This window comes from Neopelma chrysocephalum, unplaced genomic scaffold (genome assembly GCF_003984885.1).
Source record: "Neopelma chrysocephalum unplaced genomic scaffold, ASM398488v2 Primary Assembly neopelma1_76, whole genome shotgun sequence".
NCBI classification, from domain to species: Eukaryota; Metazoa; Chordata; class Aves; order Passeriformes; family Pipridae; genus Neopelma; species Neopelma chrysocephalum.
Genome location: NW_020897737.1, coordinates 12,713,752 through 12,726,982, shown reverse-complemented (window position 1 = coordinate 12,726,982; position 13,231 = coordinate 12,713,752).

The following is a 13,231-nucleotide window of genomic DNA, read 5'->3' as shown; positions in this document are numbered from 1 at the left end:
AATGCAGCCAGGGTTACATAGCTGGCCTAGGTAAATTGCTGCAGTTAAAGCTAATTTGATGTGGCATTTCACTGTGCCATCTTTGTATCATGGTGGTAACTTGGCTTCAGAGTGATGCTGTAGTTGGAGCTTTTGGGTCAGGTTGAAGGAGCACAAAACAGAATTCGTGCCTGTGCATTGAGGTTTCTGTCTGCATCGGTTTAAGTTTTATAAACTTTTTTTGTTTGTGCTAGTCTGCCCATCACACCAGATCATCATGTTTGTTATTCCTGCAAAACTGTAACAGTAACTACTGGGAATACAAATAATACCACTGAACAGAGAAAAAGACACAGGCAAGAAATGCAGAGAAATGTCAAGCTCTTGGAATGTTTTCTCCATTGAATATTCAAAATGGGGGCATTAAGGTGGAGAGTTCAGGGGAGGACTGCAAATTTCCTGTAGTAGCTCACAAGGGGTGAGGTTGGAACTGCTACATCGGTTTTACTCTTCTACGATCAATTGTGATGTAAATGCTGATGGCTGCTTAACAGGCAAAACAAAGCAGGGAAATGATGAGTCATTTGTACTTGTAGCTTGTCTGAACAAGTAATGTGCAAGTCAAGTTTCATTTAAGTGCAGCAGAACTTTCCCCCAAGGATTATGTTCACAAAGCAGAGCAGTGGGAGGCCAAGGAGGGCTTTGGATCAGCAGCTGTGGACCCCTCAAATAGACAATTTCCATGATGCCAAGGCTGTCCAGCTCCAGCACGGATTGTTCTAGAGATACTGGAATACATGTGACAGTAGCCAGTACTGGGGCATGTTGTGAAACATGGGTGGAATCTTTTCTGTTGCTCTTCAAAGGCATGATCATATTTCTCCTGATGTGGGAGAATATATTCTCCCTGTAGAGAGAAAGCACCTGCTCTCCAGCAGCTGGGAAGGACTGACTGGCTGCCCTTCCCACCTGAGAGATTCAGAGAAGATTCTGTATCCCAACCCTCACACCAAGATACCTCAGGAGCATCCTGCATCTGACTCCAGCTCAGATGGCAAAAGCACCTCCAACATTTGCCTTTGAAAGAATCATCTAAATTATCTAACAATTATCTTATGTATTATTGCAATATTTTTTTTTTGCATAAACAAAGATTTTTTTTTATTAAAAGGAATTTTTTTCAGCAGCAGAATACTTCTCCACAAAAGAAGGGATGTCTATAGTGGCAATTTAAGATACAGCACTCATTGGTAGCACAACTCCCAGTGGCTTCAGCAAACCCAGGAAGGAAACCCAAAGCTCATGGAAATCTCCACAGGTATTTGTAGTGCAGTAGCATGAACCTAACTGTGACATCCATGGTAAGTGGACCCATCTGTAGCTCAGAAATGTCCTTTTCCTGGCAGCTGTTCCAAAGGCTGATGTGAAGCCGGGTCCAAGCTGCCTGCTGTCATCTGCTGGGATGTTATTGAAAGAGGTGCATGGGAAACAAGTCTTGGTTGTTCAAACCAGCCAGAAATTGGAGGAAACCAATTTCAGAAACCAAGGTGCTGTGTGTGTACATAGCAAAGGTACAATCCTTTGAAACTGTGCAGTGAATAGGATACAGTTAGAAACATACTGCAAAGGAAACAAGAACATAGTTCTACAGTTTTGAAAGCTACTGTTTGAATAAGTAATCCAGTTCCCAATTCAGAACTAAAATAGCCTTCCTGTTAGTGCAGTGCTGCAGTCTGTCACAGTTGGCAAGTGAGAGTTTTCCCTTTCAGTTGACTTTAGGTTTAAGTAATAATAAGAATATGCCTGAAGTGCAGCTTCTCTTCACAAAAGGCCTTTTTTGCACATGATTTATTGAAGGGTGGCCCCATCATTTCAGTGTTGTCCAGTTACATGTTTTTGTGAATTTCCACCTAATATGGTGGAACATAAACATGAAAGTGTGTTTTCTACCTAAGTTTTGGTAAATGTATCTTGGACATCTGCTCTAACTCCCAGAATGTAGTTTTGTACTCAGTCACCTGGTTAATAAAGATTAAAGGTCTGATTCAGATCTTCTTACAACTGGTGGTGTAAATCAGTAGGAGCATTACTGACTTCAGGGTTTTTTTTATTTCTGATTATATTACTAGCAAAAACTTGATTATTACTTAAAGAAAGCAGATGCCAGGTAAAGCAGTGGGAAATGTCCTACTGTTCAGTTAATAGGGCTTCAGTGAGTCAGTCAAAGGCTGATGCTCTCGGAACAATTTAGAAAAAGTTGACTGAGGAACCCAGGGAGGTTTGGATGGTCCCAGTGTCGCTGAGCAAGCATGTGCAGTCAACCAGCATCAGCCAGCAAAGCACCGGGGCACGTGAGTGGCAGGGAGCAGCTCTGAAACACATCTGGGGATTTCTGCGAGCAGGCACTTCGTGAGGCAGAACTGCAGTGTCAACTGTGGGGCAAGAGATGGGTTTTGAAAGCAGCAGGAATAATGAAAAGCGCAGCTGATCCCAAGGTGAACCAGGAGTAGTGCAGCAGGGAATCTCAGACGTCAGTGTTCACGTGTCTGAAATAGAAAAGTTCACCAGAAAAACGGCCAAGATCAATGTCCAAGCAATCCTCTGTGTGATGTATCAGTTGCTTATGAGGGAAACCACTTCTTTTGCTGAATTCAGCCAAATGTGTGAAACAATCCTTCAGATTTTGAATGAGCGGTTGGATGGATTAAACACAAATGTAATTAGCTTTTTCTCTTTTGCTTGATGCTTGTCATTTAAAATGATGAGGAAGCAGGAGAGAGCTCTGCTAAAAGCCTACTGTATTACACTTGTGACAAATGCCTGGCTGTTCTGTTTATAGACAGCTCCATAGCTGTAATCTTGAGCAGCCAATAAAGAACTTTACCATCAGCAAAGCTAAATAAGAACAACCTAATCATTGTGTCTTAGCATTTTGCTTATTGCTGTAAAAACACAAAGTGCTCATATTTACTTATAAAGGATCTAGGGTGCAATATGGGCTCCTGTGACTAAAGGAGCTGTCCTCCAGTGTAATTTAAACTTCCTTGCTCATTCATAACCACAACCACAAGGTTAAACTGACCTTCTCTGTTCTTCTGAGTTTCATCCTTGAAAAATGCACTGAACTCCCATCCTTGCCAAAACTAAGGATGTTCCCTTCACATGAATTTTAAGGCCAATACAGAACCCTGTCCCAGGTATGTGACTAAGTCTTAGTCATATTAACAGAAGTTTTTCATCTTGAATAAGGCAGAGTGTGTCCTTCCTGCTCCCACCATATGACAGATTTCCCTCTTGAAAACTATATCCTAGTGGTATGAAAATCAATCTCAGTCCTTCTTGATGACACTGCAAACACCCAAACCAAAAGAATGAAAAGCTTGGAGGAGACACACTGTTCTCAGACCACTACAACAGAGAAGCAAAACACTGCATGAGATGTCAGAGCAGGCCTTGTGAAGGGAGCCAAGAGCTCCCAAGAGAAGGTTCTGCCCTCTGCTCCTTGAGTGTCTGGGATCTTCCAGCACGCTTTACCAATTGGGAAATACCAGTTCAGGAGCATCTGACACAGCACAGAATTTTTGACTGACAGGCAGTAAAGTGTTGAGAGAAGCTCAGAAAACGAGACTTAATTTTGGTATTTGGCAAACAGTGCTCTGATTTCTTACTCTTGAAACACTGTGCTGTGGGATTAGCATCAGGGGCCCACTAATAATAAACCAGTCCAGTGGCATCTGATTCCCAAATAACAGGATTGAGTTGCACCTGAAAAATACATATGATGGAGGCTAAGCCCTGAATACAAGTTAAATATATGAATACACATGGATACATATCCTTAGAGAAGAAGTTCCTGTACTGGCTGCACTGACACCTCTCATCTAATGGTTGTCATACAGAAAGGGGAAACATACCCATGCCAAACAGGCACATATGGGTTATTTTCAGGCCCTGTGATGTAATACTTTTTTTCAGGCACTATCGCACTAAGTTTCTCTTTCTCGAGTTTCTTTTTCCTCTAGAAGAAAAAGAAACCATAGAAAGTGCTGCACAGCACAGTCAGGCAATGCCTGGATTGGGTCCAACTCACTCAAGCAGACGAGAATGCATGAGAGAAATGGGCTCATTATTAAAAAGTCAAGCCTTATAGAAAGTTAAGGGGAAATATCAGCAGCTGTTTTAGACGTTCTTCTTACTTATTCTCAGTCCTTTAACCTGATTGTTTTAAGGCATGTTAAACTAAATGTGAAATGTACTTATCAGTTCCATTGCAGTGCCAGTTTAGTGTCAATAGGAAATTAATTGTATCAGAGACAAGATCTTCATGGGGTTTTTTTAAAATAATCTGCAGCAAAAGCATAACCCATCACTATCCAGAGTGGTGAAGAATTTCTTTAAAAATTGAGAAGGAAATTTGAAATGCCAAATACCTATATGTTAGTGAGCTCTGGTCTATGACTTACAATTAAAACATATGAATGTAAATGGTAATGAAATAGTCTTGGAATACCTCCAAGCAGCTCTGCGTCCTTAGAAGATATGTATCCTTAGAAGATATGTGCCTGATGATGTGTCACTCAGTGTAGGAGAGCATAAAAGTTGTTCACAGCATCAACCTTGCCCTGTTCTGCTAGATTTGCTCTTTTAACATGAGCAGTGTGATTTTTTTTTTTCACTCCTCATCTTTCTGGTGCCAATTTCATAGTTAAAGTAATTAAGGCTACACCAAATGGGAGTGTAGGAACCATTTGGAAAACATAGTCTAGCTATAGGGTGATGCAATAGGTTAATTTATCAGCTTCAGGCTTGGTATCGAAGTGGACAGATAAGGCAGAAGCCAAACCATGGTCCTGCAGCTTCACTTCTTACTTGTGGGCTCACAGGAGAATTTTTGTCTACATTTAGAGAATCCAGCTCCTCTTGGCAACTTCTCTTTCTCGCTCCATCCAGCACCTTGCCTGCTGAGGTGTTACTGTGGGGTGCACCAGCATGGCCACTTGGCTTGAGCTGCCTAACCCAACTGGCAAGAGCATCAAGCTGAGGCCACACAGGCTTCAGCACAGGCTGCCCCCAGAGTAAAATGATGAGAACTTGCATTTTGATGGTGAACGGTGTGTTAAAAGCCCGTGCTGGTACATCTTCACTGCTGCCGTTACCAGTGCTGGCTCACACAGACATGCTATCCCTTCATTTTACTATGTAGATACATTCATTCCACATCTCCTTTCCTCCCACCGGCCCTTCCATAACACAGTAGGGTTTTGTCACACTCTTAACATATTTTTCTCCCCATCCTCACGTTTTTCTTTGAACACACTCATCACAGGGAGTGGTGGTGCTGAAGCTTAGTGTGGCACCATCTGTTAAGCAATCCCAGCCTGGTTTACAATAGCCCACCTGAAATGCATGGTTACTTCCAGCCTTTCCTTTTGCTGGAGCACTGGCTGAGCAAGCCACCTTACTTCTTGCTGGTGTCAGCAACCAGAGCCTCTCTGAGTACATCACAGGGATAAAGTCTTGCTTCACAGCCAACACTTGCAAAATTTCTGTCAGCTTCTACAGAGCCCAGATTTCACCCAGGATATCCCTGCTTCCCCCACAAAGTGTTGCATAAGCACTCACATAATCCCACAGTATTTGACAGGACTGGTTGGTGCAGGAGCCCTCCATGGCCATGTCAGCTTTCTCCAGGAAGAAGCCAGTCCTCGTGCAGTGCAGGGATGTACCTGAATCTTGAGAAGCGTGGTACAGGGCAGCAACAGCAGAGCAAATTTCACAGATCAGCAGCTGGATGTAGCCCTCACATTGATGGAAGAGGGGGATGGAATATGAGGGCTAAGCATGTGCCCCAGGAATCATGAATATGTACAGCAGTGGTGACTGAGAGCTGGAGCTCCTCAGTTATTCTGCCCACACAGCGTAAAATAAACCCTAAGGACATATAATATGGCCTTTGCTAGGAAAAGAAAGGAAGAGATCAAAGAACAACAAAATCCCCATATGCTGAGTATCTTCTACAGAATCCCCCACAGCCTGGCAAAGTGCAGTGCCAAACTGACCCACTAACCACAGCCAGACAAGTCTCCAAGCTCTGGGCACCAGTTCGTTCTGAAAAGTGACTGCTCCTGGTTTAGGACCAAATACCCTTCTTTCCCATTAGTGCTCTGCTCTTGGCTCCATCTTTTGCCATCACGCACCATGAAAACCAAGCAGGAAAAAAATAAACCTCAAAGAAAAGTTAATAACGTGATATGCTAATTAGCAAGTGTTCTTAGAGTGTTAGCCCCACATAATAACTACTGACCCGTTCGGGTATATTTTCAAATGCTCTCTTTTTCATGTTGGCTTGTTCTGCAGCTTCAGATTAAGCAGTTGCCTTAAAGCCTTCATTTTAAAGCATGCATTGCACTCACCCATCTGGCAACTTTATGTTGTATAATACAAGGGAGCGCACAGTATGTGGCATAAATTACAGACAAGAAGAATGCAACAGCCCAGCATGCAGGGTAAATTAAAGCAAGCATTCTTCGTGGCCCATAGCAGAGAAGGACAGAACAATTTTGCATCATAAATACAGGAAAAAAACATGTGTTTCTAAATGAGAGTTTTTTAACAAATAAATAAAAAAGATATGCCCTCGGAGGCAAGCAGCCTGTTCCTAGTGGCAGCAGCAACCATGCAAGACCACATAAAGAAGCAAAGAAAGGGATAATGCTAGATAACAAGAGGTAACAGATTGCAGTAGGAGGACAAAGAAAGAAACCAAATGCTGAGATGGAGCAAGCCCCAGTGGACTATTAAAAACAAGAGTGCAAATTGAAAATGAAAGGAGAAGAGAGCACACAGAGATCTGAGGATGAAAACCATTCCCATTGTTTTTTTGTGGTATGAACATATGTAATGCACACCGTTTGTTAGTAACACATCACTTGACATCAAAGGGTTCATAAATAGCATCTCTTGACCGTGGCCTGGTGAACTCAGCAGAGCCCCAAGAGCCTTGAGTTTCTGCTCTGAAGATCCAGAAATCTTCATCCTATGCTGCTCTCCACGCTCTGTACCATCATGTGGGCCTGCATGTACATGTGTGTGTGTGTGTAACACAGGGGAGAAGGAGCAGGACAAATTCACTTCCTGAGCAAGCTCCACTTACTAACATGTGCCAGAGCATTTCCTCTGTGCCTGACCTGTCCAGTGCTGGATATCCTACTTCTTCTTGTAGGCAAGTGCCTGATCCTGGATGTTGGGTCCTTCCTGGAGGTCTCTGCTGTCACCGGGCAGTGAGGACACATGAGGTTTGCAGCACCCCAGATCAAGGGACGTGGTGCAGAGGGAGATGCAGTGGCACGGAGCTGTGACACTGCTTTCTCCTACTCAGTACCCTGCAAGTAGAGCCAGGCTGGGTGCAGCCTTCCCAGGTGTGATCAGTTCACACCAACCTAGGGCACAGCTGTTGCTCTTCCACTGTCCTGCCACGGCCCTTCCCTTGTGCCAGCATCGGTGCTTGTATTGCTGCACTGGGAATCACTTCAAGGAGCTAATTCTGCTAAACTAACCTCACCTTAAAAAAAAAAAAAGGTGATTAGGTTTATATCAATCCCACTCTTCTCCTTTCTGGGATGCAGTTACTCAAGTTGTGAGCCAGTTTAAGCCACCAAACAGGCAATCCAAGTTCTAGATTGGAGGTGCAGGACTGGGGCAACTTCAGTTTGGATGAGGTTGAGCTACCATGGAACGGTGCTGCAGCTCTGTTTTCCTTTCCCACCCTGAGCTGTTTTTGTCAATTTAGAGTATGTTTTTCTCAAGGCAGGGAGTGTTTCCCATTATGTGTTTGTGCCTTGCCTAGCAAGCTGGAACCCTGATCTGAGGTGGAAACTTGAGGCCCCACCATAATACAAATAATAAATGTAACACAGTGAAGAACAGATGCATTCCCATATGGTATATTATAATTCAGACAAATAAAAATTCTTATGTTGTATGTTAAAATAATTCTATATGTGCCACAGTTAGCATAAAAACTGAAAATAAAAACAAAGCCATGAAGAGTCAAGGCATTTAGGAGCACATACCCTACTTCTACACCCACAAACACAGACTCCTCTGTGCCCAGTCCTCGTTGCCAAGGAAATCACCATGCAGGAGTGTCCTGAAACTTTGGTGTTGCCCTGGTTGTGCTGTCATTTTTCTTCAACACTCATTTCAGAATTCCTTTCCAGCCCAAGCAGGCATCTCTCCAGCCAGCCATCCCCTTGGCTGCACATTCACACATATGGGGCTGTACATAAAATGGCTACAACTTCTTAATTTTGCATAACTCCCAAAGAGCACACCATTTTTGTCTTCTTGAGAATGTGGTCCCTCATGGCAGCATCCTCCCAGGGCAGTTTAGGTTTCATTCCCACTGGATTGTGAGTAGGGATCACTGTGACAGAGGGTATTTTTTCCTGTGCTGTGCTGGCATTGGTAATAATAACAGCAACAGCTATTTGCAAAGAGAAAAGTTATTTGTGGCAACCTCTGGCATTTAACTCTTTTGGAAGAGGCACCTTCTGATAAAAGAAAGAGGCAATTTTTAGAGAGTTACAGCCACATGATAATTCTGAGTGAATTATATAAGTCAGGATCTCACAGGCTGATAGAGGTGGAAAAAAATTTCTTAAAGCATGTCTTTAATATTTTTTTTAAAATCACACTAATTCATACTTTGCTATGCAATTTTCAGAAAATTTATTCTGTATATAACAAGTGCTGCAGAGTTTGGAGGGTTGCTTTACATGCTTCAAAAATAATTAAATAGTTTAATTCCTTTTTTAAGCAGCAAAAACACATCAGGCTATAAAGTCATGAGCTTTGCCTCCATGATAATTAACATTCATAAATATAGACTTAGCAAGGCTGCCTTTCAAAAGGATGATGCATTTCAGGAATACAAATTTACATATACGAACTGGGTACACCAAACCTGGCATTTCTGAATTCTCTATATCAATTTACTTCTTTCACTAATCTTTCTTGCACTAATCAATGAAGCCCTAAGGAAAAAAAAAAAGAAGTTTGGACAATTGCCAAAAGTATATCACAAGGGAGCCTAACTCAAGGCACTGGTCCTCTGTGCTGAGGATTCATTAGTAACTAACGTTAAATTGAAGTGAACCCTTTTTACAAGCAGGAAAAATAGGCAATCCTGGAAATTGTTTTACTAGCAGCTCTTTATCCCACTTTTCCTTTCCTGAGCAACTAGAAGAAACATAGTCTAATATAGTCTCATATATTTTCCACTTTATTAATAGATTTGAAAAATGTGCAGAAAATAATATCCATAGAAAATATACATAGTGCCAAGCAAAAGTCATCACTTCCTACCAGCTGTTGCCCAGAAGCAGGACATTTATTTAGTAGGTGTAGACACAAAAATGAACATTTCTACATCAGTTCCAGCTATCTGCTTAAGAAATCCCTTCTAGCACTTAGATGTCAAGCACTGACCATACAGAGGTTCATGAGCAGTGTTTGGACTTAAGTGTTGGTGGTAGTAACTTGACAATAAGAGAGAGCTGAAAAACATCAAGTATTTCTTCATTCAGACCAACCTGGTTCTTGCCAACACAGTGAAAATCTGTGGGATTAAATAGTTGAAGAATAGGGCCAGACTCTCTCTAGCCAGTGTATAAACTCAGAAGTGTATTTAGGTTCGTGGAGCAGTGCCAGTTTACAACAGCTAAGGATCTGATCACCACAATCTTTTTCCTCTTAAACCAGTCAGAATTAACCAAGATAAACTCCTCAGTCCTAAGCTACTGGTTGCCTGAGGAAATATTTTGAAAGGATTCTTGCCCAAAATGTAAATATCTCAAAAACTAACTTCTGGGCACATATTTGATGTATTATTGGAATTGCTGAGCATCCTATATGATATGAGCATGTCCTGCATCCTATGTAAAAAACCACGTAGCCAGACATTTTTTGGTACTTTTACAACAAATGCTCACTTCCCCAGCAAAGCAGTTGGCACTCACTGCTAGAAGTGCTAGAGTTATTTAACTCTAGCTATGTAACTATGTCTAGCTCAATAACTCATGCTATGCAAGAGTTATTTTTCCTTAATTCTAGAGTGTAAAACCTGGCAACTTTACCTTGGCAAAGAACTACAAGGTCACCAAAGCCTGCAGTCTGTCTGAGCTTTATCTCTGCTTAATGTGGGGAACACCCTGGTCGGCACCTTGGTGTCAGTACAAGTGGCTGAGAACAGCTCACTGAAGGCCAAGCAGGAATCAACCTCGTTGCTTCAGAGGCATTTCTTAGGGAGAGCACACTCAACTGGACCCGCCCAATGTCACCTTCTCCCTCTGTCTTCACACAGGGAATAATTGGTTGGATTAGTGAGAGGCCAGGGTGAGAAAAAAGCAGGTCATACTCTTGCATTGAAGATTGTCACCACCCACTTGTCACTCCCTTCTCTGACTTTCTCACAACCATCATCTACAGTGAGAAGAATATTGTGTCTTGTGGGCTCCCACTCCCATCCAGCTGGCTTTATCCTTTTTTAATTCTGTTTCTCTAATGATTTTATCTTTCCCTCATCTAATCCCGGAGCCCTTTTTTGGACTCAGCATTAATCACCGTGAAAAAATGCAACAACAAAGCTTCCTCCATCCTTTTGCTTCCATTTGCACAGGGTTGGCAGAGTTGTTCAGTGCTTGGGATCTGGTTCATTTGGTGAACTCCTAAGTGAGTCACCAGGAGTACAATGCCACAACCCTCTGAAGGCACGTGCTGACCTGCTCCAGCCCCGTGTAGCTGGTGGGGTCTCACGGGACCGCAGTGGATGAGTCCACAGTCAAGGAGTCAGCACCACAGGGATAGCCAGGAGGAGCTGCGGTTTGGCAGCAGCTTCTTCCCTGAGGCTCCTTGGCTGGCAGCAGCTGGCTGGGCACCGAGCAGCCCTGCTGGCCCTGGGGTTGCGCTTTGTTTTACACCTGTGGGTGTGCAAGGGTTGTCATTCTGTCTATGAGAAGAAGAGCAAAGAGCCTGAACACGTGCATGTGGAGAGGGCAGGAGGAAAAGGGGGTGTGTACAGGGAGGAGTTATTTGGAAGAGCTCATAACCATGATTATGTGTTCGTACACATGTGGGTCTGTAGGAGAAGAGGGAGGCCAGCTTGCTCACTGAAAGTGATAGAAAAGTTTTGGGATTTTGATTTTGACAGCCTTTCCGAAGATAGCTCACGGTTTCTTGCACAGTTCACAGAGTAGCTGAATTATTCCCTTTCCAGGTTAGCGCTTTGAGGAAAGCCTTTCTGTGAATTTTTATGGTATTTTTCTACTCACTGTGGTATTCACAGATGCTAAGGGAGGTCGGAGCAAACAGGCCCCCTAAATCCATAGTCACTGTATGCAGTTACATTAATGAATGTCACCATTGATAAGTACAGTGGGTTGTACAACCAACCAAACACAGACCATTTTTATATGACCCATCAGAGCTATAAGGAGACATTTTGATGCCAGGAGTATGTCTTCCACTCCCCACTCCAGCCAGCACTTTCCCAACTCCAAAGCTCCTTCTGGCCACCACTGTTGCCTTCAGGTTCTCATCTTTGGGTTGCAGCCACAGCAACAAGAGCTGGTACTGATATGTTGCTTTTTCCCCAGTTCGAAGCGTCCCTTTCACCCTGCTGTTTCCTCTCCTGTCCGTGCAAGCCTTGCACTCTCCTGTAGACTGTCTTCCCTTTCCTGGGAATGAGTCCTTGGTCTTGTGTTGCAGCCTATCTGACTTGAACAAGTTGTTTTTGCATGTGCTTATTGTGTGACAGAAGACATCTGAAGTATCTTCCAAAGAGGAACAATCAACCTCTTCCACTGCAGTCAGGGGGAGATTTGCCACCAGCTGTACAAAAATTGGGCTCAAACTCTCATCTGAAAGACAGATGAATAAAAAATGCAACAGACATTGCTGCTGAAAATAGATAATTTCTAATTCCCACAGCTCTCTCTTTGTGGTTTAAAATAAGCTTTTCTGCATCAAGACTGGAGTTTTCCAACCAACAAAATTAAAAAACCAAATGTTCTTTCTGAATGTTGTTTCAATTACATTTCCATGAGTGTACATACTTTTTATGTGTGAATTTTCCCATTAGGTTCAGATTGCTTTGGTTTGGCCTCCACCAATGAGGCCATACCCTGTACAGTGGCGGTGGGATTAGAGCTCTCGTTTTCACATCCGAGAGACCAAAGGAAGTGAATCAGCAAATTGGCAAGGTCCTGTCTGATTGCAAAACTGCTGAGCATGATCAGTCCTTGGGATTCAATACCTATCCCCATGTCCTGCAGCTCCAGATCAGTCTGCTAAAGGATCACGGTTTCAGGGTCATGAATGAGCAGGTAACTTATATTGTGTGGGCTACTCCGCAGTAGTACAAAAAACTTTTTGCATAGCCCATATATGCATTTTCAGGACTGAAAGTTATTATTAAGAATACATTTTACTCCTGTGATTGAATCAGCTGCTCCCTGAAAGCATTGCATTTATGTAATGGATTGCTATTACTAGTGGGTTTTGAATTAAAACAGACACCACAAAGATTGTCCTGACCACAAGAAGAAACTTGTGGAGGAAATCAGAGAAGATAACTTGGAGGACTACGACTTGGTGTAGCCTTTCCAGAAGCAGCAAGTTGTCCTCCTTTCAGGGTAGAACTTGACCCATTTATGAGAAGGACTGTGTCCTGCCTGTGGCTGAATGGTTCAGGAGTTTCTTTCCACTACTGTGTTCCCTGACTTCCACCTTAAGTGTGTTTCAAGCCTACTTGATGCAGCAGGGAACCCAAAACAGGCAAAGATGTACTAAGCATTTATTTTGTTTCTTTATTTCATGCTTGCTTGTAATGTTCCTCATCTGCTATGAGCAGCAAGTGTGAATCGTGTCGAAATAATTAAATGTGAATACGGAAACAATACCGTTTCTCAGGGACAATGTAAAGGGCAGGAATATAAACTTAAGTCTCAACGGCAACAAACGTTCCTAAATTAGCCTTGAAAAAATGCATTTCATCTAGATAAAATGCACGAAAATTTACTTTTTTTTTTATTTACTCCTCTTCCCTGTCAAGTACACACTGCTTTGCTGATCATGGAATATGGCTAGGGAAAGAAGGTAGGTTTGCTCCAAGAGAGTCACAGTAATTGCCCCTAGATTTCCATTTAACCACTCTCCAGTTTTTAATGTCCAACCCCTCCCGTTATATTATGGC